The sequence below is a fragment of the Pan paniscus genome, chromosome 7 (genome assembly GCF_029289425.2).
Source record: "Pan paniscus chromosome 7, NHGRI_mPanPan1-v2.0_pri, whole genome shotgun sequence".
Taxonomy (NCBI): Eukaryota; Metazoa; Chordata; class Mammalia; order Primates; family Hominidae; genus Pan; species Pan paniscus.
The window spans coordinates 95,600,103-95,610,534 of NC_073256.2; the positions used below are offsets into that span (position 1 = coordinate 95,600,103).

The following is a 10,432-nucleotide window of genomic DNA, read 5'->3' on the forward strand; positions in this document are numbered from 1 at the left end:
GGCAGCAGGAATAGCCCTCCTTTCCCAAGCCCAGACCTGTGGGAAAATCTTCACTGGCCAGTAATTGATTCCACCCTGCCAGCTCCATTACTCTAGGCTGCAGTCACACTGGCAGCAAGCTGGGGAAGGGAGCCTGCTGAGGTCTGAGGGGTGGGAGCAAAGGCCCTCGAAGGCCGGGGGGCGGGGTGGTGGGGGGGCTGCAATTAACACTAATCTGAAAATTGGCCTCTGACAGCAAAGCCCAGCACCTGACAGCTAATTACTTGTGTCAGACTGATGTGCACTTCATATGGAAAGGTTATTTATCAGAGACCAGGGTTTTCTCTCCCCTCCCCTCTTTTTTTTCTGTTTGTCTTGCTGAAAACAGTGGGGAATTGTTCCTGGTTGCTTAGATCCTGGAAACCCTGAAAGTTCTCATACTTTACTTAACTGAAAGGCTCCTAAAGAACTTATCTAAGACCTGATGCACGAGGGCTGTGCTGCTCACCTGTGCTGGAGACCAGAGAAAAATGTAGGTATCCAAGACAGTGGGCCTCATTTCCTTTTGCAAATGGAACCAAAGTTATGGAGACACATGCAATTCAAATAATCAGTATAGAAACAATAAAAAATTCCAAAGGGGTCAGACCAATTTCATTTATCTAATTTTCAAAAAGCCAATCCATAGTGGGGAAGATAAATAAATGGCTTAGTTTGCAAGTGAAATTGAAAAGTCTGTTGTCTTTAATCATTTTAATATATTTTCTCTAATCCTCGTATAGCTATAGTGTCTATGTGACACACACAGTTATATTGTCTTTATGTTGTTGATTTCATCTGTCTTGCCAAAAATTAAAGTGGTTATCAATGAGGGAGAGGAATTTATACGAGACTTTCTCCTTCTACCTTATATTTTCAGTTGACGACATTTTTTGAGCACCAACTATTTTATGCCAGGCAGTCTTCCGGGTCCTGAGCATACGAAACAAACCTATTTCTTGCTCTTTGGAGACTTAAGGTTTGGAAAGGAACACAGATAAGTAAGGAAATTACAATGTAGCACGATACACTTTAGATAAAGGGTGAAATACACAATTTGGAAGCACCTAAAACTGGACCTAACCTAAATTTGTGTGGTACAGAGAGGGGCCCCTGGGCTGAGCTCTGAAGAATAAACAGGAGTTAGGCAGGCAGAGGAGGGTGTGTGTGTCAATGGAGGATAAAGATAAAGGAAATGTCATGTACACAAAACCTGACATGACAGAGAATTCAGCAGGGTTGAAGCCTAGAGCAGACATGACCCAGATGAGGCTGATAATTAAAGCACATGGTTAATTTGTCCCAAGGTTTTCCAAGCAGAAATTATAAGGCTTGTAGTTTAATGAACTTTTCACTATTTGTTCTTACTATCCTTTCATTCAAACTGACCCCCAGCTCAGGTACCTAAGTATTGGACAAGACTATGCCAGAGAAAACCCAGTGCCATTGAGAAGCAACAAGGTTTATTGGCTATTAGAGCAGAAATCAGAAGACCTGGGAGATTGGACAGCTACAGGTTTGTTTGGTTTTGTTGTTGTTGTTGTTTTGTCCATCAAGCACCCATCTTTCCAACAGGACTCTCTCCCCTACCCCACGTGAGTCTGGGTTTTTGTAAGAATTGATTTATTTAGGCCGGGCGCAGTGTCTCATGCCTGTAATCCCAGCACTTTGGGAGGCCGAGGCGGGCAGAGCACAAGTTCAGGAGATCGAGACCATGCTGGCTAACAGGGTGAAACCCCGTCTCTACTAAAAATACAAAAAAATTAGCTGGGCATGGTGGCGGGCGCCTGTAGTCCAGCTACTCGGGAGGCTGAGGCAGGAGAACGGTGTGAACCCGGGAGGCAGAGCTTGCAGTGAGCCGAGATTGTGCCACTGCACTCCAGCCTGGGTGACAGAGCGAGACTCCATCTCAAAAAAAAAAAAAAAAAAGAAAAGGAAAAAAAAAAAGAATTGATTTATTTACCCAACAAAGGTTTTGAGTGTGTCCTCTGTGCCAGGTAATAGGAGGCACCAAGAATACCGAAATGAACTAGGCAGGCATGGGCCCTGTCCTCAAAGAGCTACTACATACTAAGGAGAAGACAAACATAAAACAGATAGTTACATAACAACTACATTGGTGGCACTTTTGGTAAGTGCTAAAAAAGTAAGAAATACATTATCGAAAATAATGATCTGCATGAAACTGTTATGAAAACTCTGTATAATAACTAAAAAGAAAAGATATTGTCATTAAGATAACCATAATATAAAGTAATGAGAAAAAGACAGAGGAAAGAAAGGCACATCAGTCAAGTTCTTGCCATGTGTCTCGTACTGGGATAATGCCCATGTGGTCTGTGTCACTGGTTTCTCATAACAAACTTATGAGGGTGTTATTTCCCTGACTTTGCAAAGCAAGTTACTGAGATTCTAAAGAGCTAAATAACTTGCTCAAGGCCGGCCAGCTAGCAAAGGATGAAATGGCAAGGCTGGGCCAAGCTTGGCAGCTTCCCTCCATCCCTCCCAACTGAGAATGCAACCCCCTCAGCACCCCCAGTGGACTTCATTCTTTAGGACTGGGGAACTAGTTCACTCCCAGGCAAGGGACCATATCTAGCACCAGAGCAAAACTGACTGGTATGTTCTGTGGCTCCTGCAGGCTGCCTTTACCAATTTAGTAAAATTTATCAACTTACATCATCTTGGGACAAATATTTATCCTTTCCTGGGTACCATTTTTCATAGGACCCAGTAGACATTAGGACACAAATGTAATTTCTATCCCAGTCTTCATACTGCATCTACCACCCAGGAAGTCAGGCCCTTTAAGAAGTGTGGTATTAAATCTAGAACAACTCATCAAACTGACAGTTTTGAAAGATAGAGAAGTTGCTAACAAAGCAGAAGGGCAGGCTATTTGGTGTTTCTGAAAACAGGAAATCAGAGGAATAGACCAAAAAGAAAAACGAGTTTGCAAACAGGTGTCCTATCATACAAGTGTTTCAGGCATACTGCACACTTGTTGGTTTCAGATGGGCCCTGAATGGCAGAATTATTACTGTACAGTCAGTATGCCTGATTATTATTTAGGAAGCATTATGGTTTCAATAGTTATGACCAAGTCTCTGGGTACCATCAGGAAATAACTCTACTTGAAATAAGTGATGAGCAGAGAGAAGCAGTAGTCTAGCTCAGACCAAACACCTGATGAAAGAAAGCCACCTCACACTCTGTGTGATGCTCAACGGTCCCCAGTACTGAAGTTTTCTCATGGCGCCAAGCCCATAGCTCCAACTCGAGTGACCCCTGAGCTGGTGCTCTTGTCAAGACCATGTCAGCAGCAGCTTCTGGAAACCGCAGGCACTGTGATCTCTGTCCATAACAGATCATTATGTTTGGGCTTTCTAATCACCCACTTGGAGGACAGAAAGAGAACACTAACCAGAGTGACCAGGCTGAGGCCTGCACTTGGCCTTCTGCTCCCGCTTGGAGGCCGCCTCCCCACAAAGGGTTTTTTTAGGAACTTCAATGGAAACAGATAGTCTCTTGGCCCCAAGTGAGGTCTCCATTCCATAGCTCCTGCTGTCTGTTTAGCATGAAACCCAAGCATGTGACACATTCACATCCTCTTGTGTTTTCTAAATGCTTCTGTGGTCATCATTGAAAATGCTTAAACCTTATCAAAGTCCTATTTTTCCTTCATCTGTCTGTCATTAAATATATCTTTATTTTTAGCTAAGTAAAAGAAAACAAAAGACCTCTAGTGCCAAGAATGAACATGATTTTTTAAGCTTTGACTTGGTTTTTGAAGTGATTTCCTATCAATTTGTTTATAAAGGGCAAAATGGTACGATTTTTGATGAAAGGACAGGCTATACCATCTGTTTTATAAACAAAGGATTCCTGTTTTGGTCTTCTCAGAAGTGCTTTTTTTTTTCATAATAAATAGTGCCTAACACCAGCTTCCTTCTAAGCATGTAGTTTCTAGCAAGCCAGCCCATAGAATGGCCAAGAGCATGGAATGCCAATATGCCCACCTGGCTCCCACCACCAATTTCCATTCCCCTCTGCTTACCGCATATCACAAAACCATATGTTTGCCCAGGACCCCAAAATATTTCTGCATGAGGGGTTCCCCATACAGCCCTCTGGATTGCTGGAAATCGGCCATCGCTCTCAAAGCTTCCGAAGTCCCTGGCCACCATCAGAGTGCACCTCTGAGCCGAGTGACACCTGCTCTCTGCCTGTCTGGATGGGTAGAAACCTGCTGTGAGATCATTGGCATGGTGGAAGACCCCCAGAAAACTCCCTTCACCAAATGCTAGGCAGGTGGGCACCATGACCACAGCTCCAGGGGCCCACTTGGAGCACTACATTCAAAATCATTGTCATCCAAAAAAAAAAACAAAAAGAGTATTTTGGCAGCCCGAAACATAAACTCTCATCAAGCTTAATAGAGAATTATTATAAAGACAGGTTTTATTTCAATTCTCATTTGGCCATATTCTGATCTCTTTGGGGCCTATTTGGCACCCATTGACAACATGAAAATTGTTTCACCTGGAATTGCCTTTCTTAAGCGAAATTCATTGCACCAAGAAGCTAATTCACAGATCAACATTTTCTTAAGCATGAAGATGGTTTTAAAACAGTAACTATCGCTTTGGCTTATATGGTACTTATTCCAACAAAGAGAAATGCACATCTTTCATAATCATTATCTGGCACTAACTGGTATGCAAATTCCCCTCCCACCCCTGGAGTACACGGAGTTGCATGCTGCACAGCTGTGAGTCATCAGACATTAATGTAGACTTAATTTGAACTGGTGCTGGAGGTAGTGGGCACAACTCAAATTAGACATGTGGTGGGCGTTTAACCACAATATTACCAATTCCCATTCTGACATCTGACAGCCCTTAATAATTAACTGCATGTAAATGGTCAAGCCTTCCCTCCCTGTTGGACCAGTCTCCAGCTATACCAGTCTCTGCATTGTAATTGCTAGTTGGGGCTGTCAATTGCACTTGAGACAAATCATAGGCAAGAGATCAGACAGCTTCAGAAGCCCTGCGTTCTCTGATCTATCTGCCTTTTAATAGCACTGGAAAGCCTTCCCAGCAGCTCCCATATGCTGCTTCTTTAGAAAAATATAATATTCTCTCTGGATAAGAGGAAAATTTGTTGTGCTTTGAGGCTTAATTGGAGGTTTTTGTGATGGGACTTGCTGGGTTCTCTAGAACACACCGGGCAGGCATGTTGCCCCAGACTCTCACCTTACTTCTCTGCCTCTGAATTCTCATCTTTATCTAACTTCTCTTCCTTCTCCTTCGAAACTATCTTATTCAGATTTGAGCCCGAGTCACAGGGCTTCTTTTAAGTCTTCCATTGAACAATGATTGGAGTACTCTGAAAATCAAAGGAAAATATCACATGGCAGAGGTGATCAAACCCAGAACTATAAGCCCATTATCTCTTGAAAAAATGATACCACATTCAAACTTGGAAGCCCGTGAGCAAAACATTGTACTGTTTCTGCTCAGCCAAGCTAAGGTCCTAAAGCTGGGTTTGTCTTTCTTGGACAACACAAAGATTCAATTAATTATGCAGGAATGTATGATTGTTCACAAAAAGATCATTATACCTATTAGTAAAGGAAACCTCGACTGGTGATGGGTGCAGCCCACGTACTGTAGCCCGTATTCCACATAGGAACTAACGACACAATTACACTTACAATCGACATTTATGTAATGTATATAGAAACAGAAGTGTCTTTTACTTTTGTATTATGGTTTAAAAACAAGCATTTACTAAACAAACAAATAACATAAAACTGATTATAGAATTTATAAAACAAGTAAAAACATGAAGTTTTCAGTGTTGTGAAGTTATTTGATATGCCATTTAAGAATAGTTGATATGGCAATTATGAAGTTTGTTCTCTTTTCAGTAAAACAGATCCTCTAAAAACTCGTTCTAAATAGTATTTTATTACTCTAGTTGGATGCTCTTCAAAACATTAAATTTGAACTTGTTTTGTAAGAATCTAAAATTCAGGCTGGATATGTCAACTTGGGCTGCAGCAGAAGGTTTTACGGCGGAGCAGGAGGATATCTCACTCCAGCTGCTAGGAAACAGAGAAACAAGCCTGATATTATGTGTTAAATAGTAAGTAAGTAAACAATTAACGTGGCTGTCAGGCTCTGTCTGTGTTCTTAATCCTGTATTCACCCCACAGGCTGAGAAGGCACACTCAGAGAATCAGCCCAGCTACAACCTAATGGAATAAAAATGAGCTAAGAGGAAACAGGAGCAAGAAACAAATGCATTAAAGAGAGAGAGAAAAAAGAGAGCAATATTCTCTAAAAATCATCATGTATATTTGTACACAAAATACACAAAGCAAATAGATGTGAGGGCCCTTGGAATTTAATATATGGCTGTGTCCTGGTCATTTCTCTGTCACAGAAAAAAAAATAAGCCCTTTCAAAGCCCTGGTCTGAAGGAAGAGCTAACATCAAACAGCCTCAGAATAACCAGGAGATTAAAGCCTGACGCTATTCAACTTCCTGCCTTGTAACTAACTAATCTCCTTAGAGATGGAAGAAGACGAGGAGCCGCCATTGTATCAGAAAAGCTTTCCAGATCAGAGGCAGCAGCAGCGTGGCGTATTAAAAAGAGCACAGGACCAGGAGTAAGAGGACTTGCACTGCTGCCCCTCCTAGGTCAGCCCCCCGGAATCCTGTGCAGCCCACACGTCCCCTCTCTAGAGGTTAACTCGATGGCCATCCCCCCACACGGCTCCCCTGCTCAGCACACCTGGGAGTAGCCTTTGACACAGTCAGCGCGGAGGAAAGGCTTTCTGGCAGAGGAAGAACTCGGCACCATTTCAAAGGCTCCTTGCAGCCAGCTTCTACCGACCACTCATGAGGCCAAGGGCACCTCTAACATTTGCGTGACTCGACTGTTCCCTAGACTCCATCTTTAACCGCTAGTTTCTAAGCAATCCCCGGTCCTGCCAGCTCCCGGGTCTGGCTCTCCTTTTGTTCCATTCCCAGCCTAGCCTTGGCAGTTCCTGGTCCTGGCCTCAGATGTCCGCCATAATTCAGGGGCCTGGCATGGCAACAGTACTTTAACTAGAAACCTAAAAGTATTTTGGAAAATAACTATGAGCAAATATGAGAGGGTAAAGCCACTTCCACAAACCAGTAATGCTGACCCAACTTCCACAAACTAGTAATGCTGACCAACAGACACAGCTTTCTGTTATTTGGTGAAACTTAGGAGAAACTTTGCAGAAAGTTTTAATACCGCTCCTTCCCAGGCCCCCTCCAGAAAAAGTCAGATCTGTTTATCAGTCAATCTTACATTCATAACCAGCTTATGAAACTGGGGATATTATTAATATTTAAACTAAAAAAGGAAGTATCTGCAAATACTCACCTTGCAGTACCCTCAAATACTCACCTTGCAGTACCCTCAAATACTCAGTACATCACAAAAAGTAAACTACAATATTATAATGTACTCAAAACCACCCAAAACCACTGATCTACACAGTGAAAAAATACTGATGAGTTATAAAAGCAAATATATCATCAAAACCTAGGGACTAATATTCCAAGGTAATGTACCATTGAAACAGAACCATAAGAATAATTATATTCTGCCATATATATATATATATTCACACACACGCTTTTTTTTTCTTTTTTTGAGACAGAGTCTGGCTCTGTCATCGAGGCTGAAGTGCAGTGGCATGATCTTGGCTCACTGCAAGCTATGCCTGCTGGGCTCAAGCCACTCTCCCACCTCAGCCTCCAAGTAGCTGGGAGTGCAGACATGGGTCACCACACCCAGCTAATTTTTGGTATTTTTTGTAGAGATGGGGTTTTGGCATGTTGCTCAAGCTGGTTTCAAACTCCTGAGCCCAAGCAATCCACTCGCCTCAGCCTCCCAAAGTGTTGGGATTACAGGCGTGAGCCACCGTATCCAGCCCTATATATTTTACAGTTAAAATATCCTGACCTCTCTGTCTCCTCTCCATCCCCCAACTGAATTCTATGCAAAGTCATAATCTTTTTTTTTTTTTTTTTTTTTTAGACAGGGTCTCTGTCACCCAGGCTGGAGTACAGTGGCACGATCTCGGCTCACTGCAACTTCCGCCTCCTGGGTTAAAACAATTCTCCTGCCTCATAGCTGGGTTTACAGGCATCTGCCACTATGCCCAGCTAATTTTTTTAATTTTTAGTAGAGATGGGGTTTCACCATGTTGGCCAGGCTGGTCTTGAACTCCTGACCTCAGGTGATCCAACTGCCTCAGCCTCCCAAAGTGCTGGGATTACAGGCGTGAGCCACCGTGCCTGGGCTTCATAATCTTCTTTCTGTTTGTTGTTTTTCAAAAAACAGGCAATCACTTGAACAATAATAACGAAGATTGCAAATATTCACCAAGCAGGATTTAGCACAAGGAATTTAGCACAATGAATGCCTGTTGAGTGATGAATAGATGAATAAATGAATGAATGAATGAATGAGCAGACAAATGAATAAAAATTCAACTCTTGTGATTGCTGCTGAAAAAATTCAGAACCAGAATCTGATCTATTTTTTTTTTTTAACATCTGGTAGTTCAGAAGACTTGCCTCAGTGTAAGGTGGCATTTAAATGATAGTCCAGTACTATTTTCAAAGTGAACAGAAACATATGATTCAGGTTCATTTTAAAAGTCAAACTAGTTTGACCAGGTTGGCTCTTTTCTTCCCGTGCACTTGACTCCTGCGCTCTTGGCGCTGGAAGTGATTAAGAGGTGTGAGCCATCCCACTGGAGCTGCTGTTTGTTCACAGTGATGACCCTGGAGGCCGCCAGGCTGTTTCTCTAGGCAACCAAACTTACAAAGAACTCAAGGAGGCAAACTCTTGATTATATTGTAATGCTTTCAGAAGCAACATAAGGCTTCTCTTGAAAATGTCTTTGTGCTCTATTTTTTTTTTTATTAAAACTTAAAAGTCAGTGGCTCCAAGTAGAAACAATGAAGAGCCTACCTCCCACCTCACTAGAGTCATTTATGGACCCAAGAAAGAAAGGCAGGGGGGCAGCATTCTGAGCATGTATTCATTTTATTAGACACCCTGAACCACGGAAAAGCCAGATCAGCGAGAATGCACATAGTGCTCACCTTTTCCCCAATTCCCCCAATTCCTCAGTTTGCTGCTTTGTTTATGCCTTCTATGTCGTGAACGATTAGATTTCACTTCTAATACTTTCTTCCCACAGCATCAAACATGTCTTGTTTTGTTTTCACTTTTTTTCCTTCAGATTCAACGGTTTCTATCAATATACTGATAAAAACAACAGCACAAACACTAGCTGTATAAGTAAATATACAGTTAAGATTTTACCTTAAAGCAATATACCTTCTAAATTGTCCAAGGAGCACCTTTTGGCTTAAAGTAGATTACATTACCACATTGTCCCCATGGCAGAGGGAGGAGTATAAACTCTTAGCCCATTAGAGCTGGTTTGGAATTGCACCTCTAGGACTGACTGACTGTGTGATCTCAGGTGTTATTTAATTACTGTATGCCTTTGTTTCTTCATCAATAAAATAAAGATAATACCTATGTGAAAGAGCTAATAAGTGTTAAATGAATAACATAAAGGAGGAGCAGAGAGCAATACTGGTACATGACAGGCATTTAATTAATACTACTAACATACTACTGTAAGTCAACTACAGACTTTGAAAAGTATCAAGTCCTAAGCAAATATAAGACACTATTAATGACTGTATGCTTGGGTTTGGGGAAGCAAGCAGTGTAAAGAGCTGCCATTCTGAATTTTGAAACACACACACAATAATAACATCGAGTTATGCGAATAGATCGATGAAACACAGTAGTCCAGAAATAATCCAAAAAGAAAAGTATTTTCAAGAAATATTTGTTGGAGCAGATGAAAATCAGTATGAGGAAACATAAATTGTGATCCCTCTTTTATTCTGTTACAAAAATTAATTCAAGATAGATCATACACCTAAATATAAATCCGAGAACTGTGAAGCATCCAGAAGAAAACATAGAATATCTTTACAACCTTGAGGTAGACAGAAGTTTTTTAGACTAGATACAAAGAACACTAACCAAAAAAAAAAAAAAAAAAAAAAATATGCCAGACTGCAGTAAAATTAAAAATGGAATGGCCAGGTGCAGTGGCTCATGGCCAGATATGGTGGCTCACCCCTATAATTCCAGCACTTTGGGAGGCCAAGGCGGGAGGATAGCTTGAGGCCAGGAATTCCAGACCAGCCTTGGCAACATAGCAAAACTGCATCTCTACAAAAAATTTAAAAATTAGCAGAGTGTGATGGTGCACACCTGTAGCCCCAGCTACTCAGGAGGCTGAGGCGAGAGGATCACTTGAGCTCAG

General features: G+C 41.8%; 1 long non-coding RNA gene across 1 annotated transcript in view; it reads right to left on the bottom strand.

Moving 5' to 3' along the window:
• LOC103783785 (uncharacterized) overlaps nt 1–7,075 on the bottom strand; it is a 52,704-nt gene extending 45,629 nt beyond the window's left edge. Inside the window, exon 1 of the long non-coding RNA XR_010112977.1 lies at nt 6,823–7,075. This is a non-coding gene — a long non-coding RNA (uncharacterized LOC103783785). The remainder of the gene's footprint in view (nt 1–6,822) is intronic.
• Nucleotides 7,076–10,432: the final 3,357 nt, after the last annotated feature.